Source organism: Ovis aries, chromosome 1, assembly GCF_016772045.2.
Source record: "Ovis aries strain OAR_USU_Benz2616 breed Rambouillet chromosome 1, ARS-UI_Ramb_v3.0, whole genome shotgun sequence".
NCBI classification, from domain to species: Eukaryota; Metazoa; Chordata; class Mammalia; order Artiodactyla; family Bovidae; genus Ovis; species Ovis aries.
In genome coordinates this window covers 108,656,653-108,667,529 of record NC_056054.1, presented here as the reverse complement: position 1 = coordinate 108,667,529, position 10,877 = coordinate 108,656,653, and the positions used below count along the sequence as shown (strand labels likewise).

General features: G+C 39.1%; 1 long non-coding RNA gene across 1 annotated transcript; it reads right to left on the bottom strand.

Annotated features, from left to right (window-relative positions):
• Positions 1–6,221: 6,221 nt before the first annotated feature.
• Positions 6,222–10,877, bottom strand: LOC121816032 (uncharacterized). The gene is made up of 2 exons (XR_006061237.2): positions 9,933–10,877; positions 6,222–6,901 (listed from the first exon to the last, which is right to left on the bottom strand). It is a non-coding gene; the product is annotated as an uncharacterized LOC121816032 (long non-coding RNA).

The window sequence follows — 10,877 nt, the reverse complement described above, 5'->3', positions numbered from 1 at the left end:
GACCAAAAGAAAGCAGGAGAAGCAATACTCATATCCTATAGAATAAACTTTAAAGCAAAGTCTGTGAAAAGAGACAAAGAAAGCCACTACATAATGATCAAAGGATCAATCCAAGAAGAAGATATAACAATTATAAATATATATGCACCCAACATAGAAGCACCACAATATGTAAGACAAATGCTAACAAGTATGAAAGGGGGAATTAACAATAACACAATAATAGTGGGAGACTTTAATACCCCACTCACACCTATGGACAGATCAACTAAACAGAAAATTAACAAAGAAACACAAACTTTAAATGATACATTAGACCAGTTAGACCTAATTGATATCTATAGGACATTTCACCCCAAAACAATGAATTTCACCTTTTTCTCAAGTGCTCACGGAACCTTCTCCAGGATAGATCACATCCTGGGCCATAAATCTAACCTTGATAAATTCAAAAAAATTGAAATCATTCCAAGCATCTTTTCTGACCATAATGTATTAAGATTAGATCTCAATTACAGGATAAAAACTATTACAAATTCCAACATATGGAGGCTGAACAACACGCTTCTGAATAACCAAAAAATCACAGAAGAAATCAAAGTATGCATAGAAACAAATGAAAATGAAAACACAACAACCCAAAACCTGTGGGACACTATAAAATAGTGCTAAGGGAAAGTTCACAACAATACAGCATACATCAAGTAACAAGAAAAAGTAAATAAATAATCTAACTCTACACCTAAAGCAACTAGAAAAGGAAGAAATAGAGAACCCCAGAGTTAGTAGAAGGAAAGAAAACTTAAAAATTATGGCAGAAATAAATGCAAAAGAAACAAAAGAGACCATAGCAAAAATCAACAAAGCCAAAACCTGTTTCTTTGAAAGGATAAATAAAATTGACAAAGCATTAGCCAGACTCATTGAGAAACAAAAGGAGAAAAATCAAATCAATAAAATTACAAATGAAAATGGAGAGATCACAAAACACAACACAGAAATACAAAGGATCATAAGAGACTACTATCAGCAATTATGAGCCAATAAAATGGACAACGTGGAAGAAATGGACAAATTCTTAGAAAACTACAACTTTCCAAAACTGAACCAGGAAGAAGTAGAAAATCTTAACAGACCCGTCACAAGAAATTGAAACTGTAATCAGAAATCTTCAAGCAAACAAAGGCCCAGATGGCTTCACAGCTGAATTCTACCAAAAATTTAGAGAAGAGCTAACACCTATCCTACTCAAACTCTTCCAGAAAATTGCAGAGAAAGGTCAACTTCCAAACGCATTCTATGAAGCCACCATCATCCTAATACCAAAACCTGACAAAGATGCTACAAAAAAAGAAAACTACAAGCCAATATCACTGATGAACATAGATGCAGAATTCCTCAACAAAATTCTAGCAATCAGAATCCAACAACACAATAAAAAGATCATACACCATGACCAAGTGGGCTTTATCCCAGGGATGCAAGGATTCTTCAATATCTGCAAATCAATCAATGTAATTCACCACATTAACAAATTTAAAAATAAAAGCCATATGATTATCTCAATAGATGCAGAGAAGGCCTTTGACAAAATTCAACACCCATTTATGATTAAAAAAAAAAAACTCTCCAGAAAGCAGGAAAAGAAGGAACATACTTCAACATAATAAAAGCTATATATGACAAACCCACAGCAAACATTATCCTCAATGGTGAAAATTTGAAAGCATTTCCCCTAAAGTCAGGAACAAGACAAGGGTGCCACTTTCACCGCTACTATTCAACATAGTTCTGGAAGTTTTGGCCACAGCAATCAGGGCAGAAAAAGAAATAAAAGGAATCCAAATTGGAAAAGAAGAAGTAAAACTCTCACTGTTTGCAGATGACATGATCCTCTACATAGAAAATCCTAAAGACTCCACCAGAAGATTACTAGAGCTAATCAATGAATATAGTAAAGTTTCAGGATATAAAATCAACACACAGAAATCCCGTGTATTCCTATACACTAATAATGAGAAAGTAGAAAAAGAAATTAAGGAAACAATTCCATTCACCATTGCAATGAAAAGAATAAAATACTTAGGAATATATCTACCTAAACAAACTAAAGACCTATATATAGAAAACTATAAAATGCTAATGAAAGAAATCAAAGAGGACACTAATAGATGGAGAAATACACCATGTTCATGGATCAGAAGAATCAATATAGTGAAAATGAGTATACTACCCAAAGCAATCTACAAATTCAATGCAATCCTTATCAAGCTACCAGCGGTATTTTTCACAGAACTAGAACAAATAATTTCAAGATTTGTATGGAAATACAAAAAACCTCGAATAGCCAAAGCAATCTTGAGAAAGAAGAATGGAACTGGAGGAATCAACTTGCCTGACTTCAGACTCTACTACAAAGCCACAGTCATCAAGACAGTACGGTACTGGCACAAAGACAGAAATCTAGATCAATGGAACAAAATAGAAAGCTGAAAGATAAATCCACACACATATGGACACCTTATCTTTGGCAAAGGAGGCAAGAATATACAATGGAGTAAAAACTATCTCTTTAACAAGTGGTGCTGGGAAAACTGGTCAACCACTTGTAAAAGAATGAAACTAGATCACTTTCTAACACCACACACAAAAATAAACTCAAAATGGATTAAAGATCTAAATGTAAGACCAGAAACTATAAAACTCTTAGAGGAGAACATAGGCAAAAGACTCTCCGACATAAATCACGGCAGGATCCTCTATGATCCACCTCCCAGAATACTGGAAATAAAAGCAAAAATAAACAAATGGGATCTAATTAAAATTAAAAGCTTCTGCACAACAAAGGAAAATAAAAGCCAGGTGAAAAGACAGCCTTCTGAATGGGAGAAAATAATAGCAAATGAAGCAACTGACAAACAACTAATCTCAAAAATATACAAGGAACTCCTACAGCTCAACTCCAGAAAAATAAATGACCCAATCAAAAAATGGGCCAAAGAACTAAACAGGCATTTCTCCAAGAAGACATACAGATGGCTAACAAACACATGAAAAGATGCTCAACATCACTCATTATCAGAGAAATGCAAATCAAGACCACAATGAGGTACCATTTCACACCAGTCAGAATGGCTGCGATCATAAAGTCTACTAGCAATAAATGCTGGAGAGGGTGTGGAGAAAAGGGAACCCTCTTACACCATTGGTGGGAATTCAAATACAGCCACTATGGAGAACAGTGTGGAGATTCCTTAAAAATTGCAAATAGAACTACCTTATGACCCAGCAATCCCATTGCTGGGCATACACACTGAGGAAACCAGAATTGAAAGAGACACATGTACCCCAATGTTCATCACAGCACTGTTTATAATAGCCAGGGCATGGAAACAACCTAGATGTCCATCAGCAGATGAATGGATAAGAAAGCTGTGGTCCATATACACAATGAAGTATTACTCAGCCATTAAAAAGATACATTTGATTCAGTTCTAATGAGGTGGATGAAACTGGAACCGATTATACAGAGTGAAGTAAGCCAGAAAGAAAAACAACAATACAGTATACTGACACATATATATGGAATTTAGAAAGATGGTAACAATCACCCTGTATGGGAGACAGCAAAAGAGACACAGATGTATAGAATGAACTTTTGGACTCAGAGGGAGAGGGAGAGGGTGGGATGATTTGGGAGAATGGCATTGAAACATGTATAGTATCGTGTAAGAAACAAAGTGCCAGTCTAGGTTCAATACAGGATACAGGATGCTTGGGGCTGGTGCACGGGGATGATCCAGAGAGATGATATGGGGTGGGAGGTGGGAGGGGGATTCAGGCTTGGGAGCTCCTATACATCCGTGGTGGATTCATGTCAATGTATGGCAAAACCAATACAGTATTATAAAGTAAAATAAAGTAAAAATAAAATTTAAAATGAATAAATAAATCCTTCAGGAGAATCTCCAAAAAATAAAATAAAATTTACAGTTCAGTCTCAACATGCATCATCGCCTCTTTCAGGGCATCCACCCCCACCTTTCACTTCCCATTTACAACCTCTTGTGTTGCCAACACCAAAGAAATATTTTTGGACATAGTATCAACATACTGGGCAGTGTGTACTTGTTGAGCCAACGACATCGCTGCTAAGCAACAATAACAGTAACATTAACAGTAACAGTTGAAGTAACAGAAGTAATTGCTGTTATTAAAGCAGATATTTTTAAGATAAGTAAGCCCATAAACCATCTTGATCACATTAAATCTTGTAGTTGTTGTAGCACAGCAAAACCATAGTTATCATACCAATAAGTGGTTACAGTCACGAATATCATAAGATTGGGTGGACGTTGCAATACCACAAAGGAGCAAAGATTATATTGAGAGTTAAACAAGATGAAAGCATACATTGTTTATAAAATATTACATTAGGTCTATCTGAATAATTTATTTGTACATTAAGTTTTTTTTGAGATCTCTGTTGTCAGTCGTCTTAGAGTCTGTTGGACTTTTCAGGTGGACAGCGGAGGCAGGGGCAGAGGAGTGTCTTTCTTCTTTTGTGGTCGAAGCTATGGGGGAACTGTATGTCTAGGGGACTGTGACATGGCGAATCAGTCTGTCTGGGATCCAAACAGGAGAAGTGGAATCCTGTAGGAACACACAAGCATACCCTTTCCCACAAGTTAGCAACACGTTTGGCCTTTTTTACTCTCTAGCAAGGAGGTCTTTTTACTTGACCAGGGTCCAAGTCGTAGCCCCTTCAGGAGTCCAGTGCCTCGTCATTGCCGTCTGTCTCTGTGTGTCTATGTTTAAATGATTAATTACAAACAAAGCATGGTATAAAACATGATGTGGAGAGGAATACTTAAATTTTTCTTGTTTTAATTTAGCTCTCTGATTGACCAGCGTTGGCTTGGTAGGAAAAGGGTTAATCTTTTTCAACAATGTAAGAGACATCTGTTTTAGTATCTAATAGCCTTGACATTTTATTTTTTTGAATTAAAAGATCTTTTAAAGGCCTTGGAGCTGTAATTTTTTGCACCCAAAAGTCTAGATCACTAGATTTAAATGTTCTGGGGCCCCTAGCTTGAGAAGTTAAGTTTATTTTTGTCTGATAATAAGGTAAAAGCAAAAGCTGTGTTACTCTTCCACCTTTATTAATTTACACAGTTTTGGTAGGCGGCAAGATCAAAACTTTAATTTCTCCAATATAATCAGAATCTACTACACCAGGCACCACCGAAATTTTTTGAAAACAAAGCTAGCTATGCCCTAGCACAAGTCTCACAACGCCCTCAGGTAGGGGGCTAGCCACTACCGTTGGAATCAGAGTAACCAGCACATCAGGGGTTAATATTATTGCCAAGTCTCCTTTTTGCTGTTTCTCTCCTAGCCTGGGTGAGGCCCCCCTAAGCAGCTCTGCTTATTGTGCATGCGTCCGCTTTTAAAGTTACTTTGTTCAAAAAACTTTTTATCTTTTTCAGCCTTAGGCAATGCTTTAAGAGGCTTTGGGGACAAAGTGGGGAACTCCTGTACCCTGGGAGGTGCAAATGAGGCAGCAGCGATCTCACCTTAAATCAGGAAGTGGTGGATAAGTTTTTAAAGGTTTGTGTAGAGGAGAGGGGGCTCGCCAGGGTGCCTGGCCACAGCGTCCTGTAAGCCCTCTCCTTCTTCGGGAGGTAGAGCACAGTGTCCCTCTTTTTCTCTGTCAAACAGCAGAAAATATGATCTGCATAGAAGGTGGAGACCTATTACCATCCACCGTTATAGCCTCTCCCATAGGCTATCTAACAGCCTCATGACGGGGGTCCAGGACATTTCTAATCATATTCCACAGAGCAAAAGCATCTACAGGAAACTTTTTCTGGCCCATGTAAAGTATAATAAGTTTTTTAGTTGTTTTCCTACCTTTTCCCAAGTATCTAAATTAACAGTGTCCTCTTCTGGAAACCAAGGACATTGTTCTTATACAAATGTAAAAAAGGATTGAACACTAGCCTTTTAATTTTGATTCCTCTTTTGTTTAACAGTTGCAAAATTACTTCTATAAAGAGTTGTCGTTCTTGTGACTCATTGTTACCCGTGTCAGAGATTTTTTTAGAGAAAGATTTAAGATTTCAGTACTGATTTCTACAGAGAAAGATTTAAGATTTCAGCAGAGATCTCTGTAAGTCTCCGAGAACCGCACTCTGAAAAGAACACTCAGGGACAGCCTCTAGTGGACTGACAAAGTTTATTATCCAATTGTGTAGTTTTATAATTTTCAGGTAATAGAGCATAAGGCTGACTTGCACGTAGCCATTCCAGATAAACATTAAAGCATTCAAGCATAAAATACAGTTCCCACAGCCTAAGCCATAACACAGCTTTGGTGAAACTCTAAGGGAGCCTTATCATAAAACAACAGTCCTTGCTCTCAGAAACAGGTGGTCAGAAGGAAGCCTTCGAATGCCTCATGGCTGGGCGTATAACCCTTCGTTATCCGTTCCCAGACTTGGGCCCTCGGTGAACACTCATAACCCTTTGTTATGCTCATCCCAGCTTCCAACCTTCGTCATGAGTAAAGCAAATACATTCTCAGTATTTGCTCAAAGCCTTCCAGCTCCTCCACAGATCTCTTGTCTTATATTGCAAGAGTTAACACTGTAACACTGATTTCTTGTCTTATATTGCAAGAATCAGCACTTCAGGTTTCTTTCAACCTGTCAACTGGGTTTCTTTTAACCCAATACTTCCCATCCCTCTTTTCCTACCTACCTTATGCAGAGGGGTCCCAGAAACCCTGAGTGGGGACCTAGCTGTTTCGAGTAACTGCACAATGGAGGAGGATTACCTTTTAGGTTCCTGTTCGTGGCGCCACATGCCGGGGTCCAGCCCCTGCAAGATCCAGGGAAACCTGAAGGAAAAAAGACATTGCGGATGATTTAGAGAGAGATAAGGAAAAAATATTGTAGATAAGAAAATAGAGGCAAGAAAGAGGCTGATATTCCTTGGTTTACATAGAAAGCTAATAAAGTCTTAGAAGCCCAGGCAGAAAAGTGAATGCAGAGAGCCTCTGTGTTCCAAGGGATCAGCCTGAAAAAGAAAGTAAGAGAGCAAAAAAGAAAAACACGGGGTGACCAAGCTTCTTCAAGCGAGGCCCAATAGCTTTATTTTTAAAGGCATTTTTATACCTTGTCTTATACATAGAGGGAAATGAAAGATGCAAAGGCATACAGAGTCAGCCCAAACATTATATCTGTTTTGTCTTTATTGAAACCAGGATTTTTTTTTTTCAATCCTTTCCCATAGACGATGTTGTGTACATTATCTTTTGGCCTTGGAGGCCTGTGGACATTTTATGACCCTCTTTTAATAAAGGCTGCTCAACCAGAAAACTTATTTTCCCTCAAAGTGTTTTTTCTTTGTATTTCTAATCTATGTCAACCTCAGAAAGTATTAAACAAGTTACATTTCTCACAGAGCAAAAGTGCAGTGAGTTACAAGAAAGAACCAATTAGCTCAAAAGTCTGATGTAGTTAATTTCAAGGCTGCACTTGTTTTTCTTACTTTCCAACTATGTTAACTAATGCACTCCCAGGTGCACAGTGGATAAGAGATATGGGAACTTAGCAACAAGCATTGGCCTAATAATGAAATCCTATGCCAGCACTACTCTAATAAATTTTAACTCTTTAAAAGGCTCTATGTTTTAGGCTTTCCATGCCTCTCATAGTTGGGAGGCTGTAAATAATCATATGCATAGCTGCAAGAGTCTGGATATACCTGCCAAGTAAGCTGGAATGCTAACAGAGGGACTTTGATTGGAAATATTCCTCTCATGTCCAGGAGACTTAGTAGCTATAGCCCTAAGTTAATTTTCTCCAGGGAAAGGTAGTCAGGAATAGCCCCCTGTTAATGTTAGAGGAATTGTTAAAAGTCATAAAATAATAAAACAGACATATTCTGGTTTTGAGGTACATGCTCGAGAAAGCCTAGGGAGCCCCTTGAGTTTTAAAGCCTTGCTTAACAGTTCTCTTCCTCATGACCTTGTCAAGGGTGGAATCTCCCGTGGTGGCTCCCTGCAGAAGAAGAACTAAGGAGTCTCTAGATGAAAGGGAATGAGGAGAGTCAGAAAGCTGGCTTAAAATTCAACTTTCAAAATATTAAGATCATGGCACCTACACCTATCTCTTCATGGCAAATAGAAGGGAAAAAAGTGGAAGCAGTGACAGATTTTATTTTCTTGGACTCCAAATCAATACAGACAGTGAGTTCAGTTGAGTTCCGTTCACTCGTTCAGTCGTGTCCGACTCTTTGTGACCCCATGAATAGAAGTTAAATAAGCAGGGTGACAATATACAGCCTTGAAGTACTCCTTTTCTTATTTGGAACCAGTCTGTTCCATGTCCAGTTCTAACTGTTGCTTCCTGACCTGCATACAGATTTCTCAAGAGGCAGGTCAGGTGGTCTGGTATTCCCATCTCTCTCAGAATTTTCCACAGTTTCTTGTGATCCACACAGTCAAAGGCTTTGGCATAGTCAATAAAGCAGAAATAGATGTTTTCTGAAACTCCCTTGCTTTTTCCATGATCCAGCGGATGTTGGCAATTCGATCTCTGGTTCCTCTTCCTATTCTAAAACCAGCTTGAACATCTGGAAGTTCATGGTTCACGTATTGCTGAAAGCTGGCTTGGAGAATATTGAGCATTACTTTACTAGTGTGTGAGATGATTGCAATTGTGTGGTAGTTTGGGCATTTTTTGGCGTTGCCTTTTTTGGGGATTGGAAAGAAAACTGACCTTTTCCAGTCCTGTGGCCACTGCTGAGTTTTCCAAATTTGCTGGCATGTTGAGTGCAGCACTTTCACAGCATCATCTTTCAGGATTTGAAACAGCTCAACTGGAATTCCATCACCTCCACTAGCTTTGTTTGTAGTGATGTTTTCTAAGGCCCACTTGACTTCACATTCCAGGATGTCTGGCTCTAGGTGTGTGATCACACTATCGTGGTTATCTTGGTCATGAAAACCTTTTTTGTACAGTTCTTCTGTGTATTCTTAACAATATGTATATATCAATCCCAATCTCCCAGATTATTCCTTCCCCTTTCAGCTGGTGACAGTGTTTGTTTTCTACATCTGTAACTCTATTTGCATCTTGGAAATATGTTCATTTTTACCATTTTTTAGATTTCATGTACAAGCAACATTGTATGCTGTCTCTCTGTCTGACATTTCACTCAGTATGACAGTCTTGGATCCATCCCTGTTTTACAAATTACATTACTTTGCTTTTTTTTTTTAATGGCTGAGCAATATTCCACTGTATATATGGGCTACAGGACTTCACTGGTGGCTCTGACGGTAAAGCGGCTGTCTACAGTGTGGGAGATCCGGGTTCGATCCCTGGGTTGGGAAGATCCCCTGGAGAAGGAAATGGCAATCCATTCCAGTACTATTGCCTCAAAATTCCCACGGACAGAGGAGCCTGGTAGGCTACAGTCCATGGGGTCGCAAAGAGTCGGACATGACTAATCGACTTACTTTCACTTTCACTTTTTTCTTTATCCATTCCCAACATAGAGATTTTTGTATGCTGTGTAGCTTTTTTATTGTTGTGGCCTGGACAGGCTCTAGAAGGACTTTTCTTCTAGTGTCCACTTGAGGCTTACTGTGCTAGGCTGCTGCTACTTAGGATGGTTTTGTCCAAGTGGCTATTTTTCATACAGATGAGTGTCCTAGGTCAGTTTCTAAGGAAACACACTCATGTGTGTGCAGGAGGCTTGCTGGCGGTGCTCTCAGCAACAGGAGGACTGAGGAGAGGATGAGGCTGAACTGTGCTGCAGATTCAGTAGAGGATCTAATCAAACTCACAGAGACTTCTGGAGCTAGGAGGACCCTTCAGAGACTTCCTAAAGCTAGGTAATGTGACGTACTTTTTACTCACGTTTGATATGTGTTTTCTGCAGGGCAGGGATGTTCCTAGGCCAAACCACTTCTTCCAGTGTAGGCAATTCCCAGAGAGGAGCACGTCTGTGAGCTGTCAGCAGCCAGCACTCCCTGAGACTGAGAAAACATGCCTGCTTATCTTGAAGCGGGTACACTGGTGGCTCCACAGCATCTGCTAGAGCAAGGGCGCATTTCTATGGAAGTAGAGATTTACTTGCTAAGCCTTAAATAAACACACAGACCTCAAAAAATCAGCATTGAAAACAGGCCACAAAGCAAATCTTAAGAAAATGTGTATGAGATTCTATGAACAATGGCCTTCAATTAGGTTGCCTCTGGATGAATGGCTGAGGCAAAGAATCTGTTAAAGAAACCAGAGACTCTTAGATATGGGCTATTTTAAAACACTGGTACCAGTTTTGCCCTTGTTTTCAGTTTGGACTAGGCGGGGAGCTTAGATAAGATATCTCAAATTTGGTTCCTTTACTATATTATTTTGAACTGGCTTCACAGTAAAGGAGACTTGTGAAGAAATTCACCTTGAATTCACACATTTTATATAGAAGCTCAGGGGTCACTTCCCATTATAGAGACTCAACTTGTTTGTTCCAACTCTGTTGTTGCCTGGATTCCTGAGACAGAATTTGAGGTGTACACATGGAAAGATGGTAGGTTTTATTAATAAACAATTTAAAGGCTTCCCTGGTGGCTCAGACAATAAAGAATATGCCTTCAGTGCAGGAAACCTGGGCTCGATCCCTGGGTCAGGAATATCCCTTGGTGAAGGGAATGGCTACCCACTCCAGTATTCTTGTCTGGAGAATTTCATGGACAGTGGAGCCTGGCAGGCTACAGTGCATAGGGTCACAAAGAGTCAGACATGGCTAAGTGACTAACATTTTCACTTTTTTCAGAGGCCTTCTGCTTCTAGGAATGGTGGACT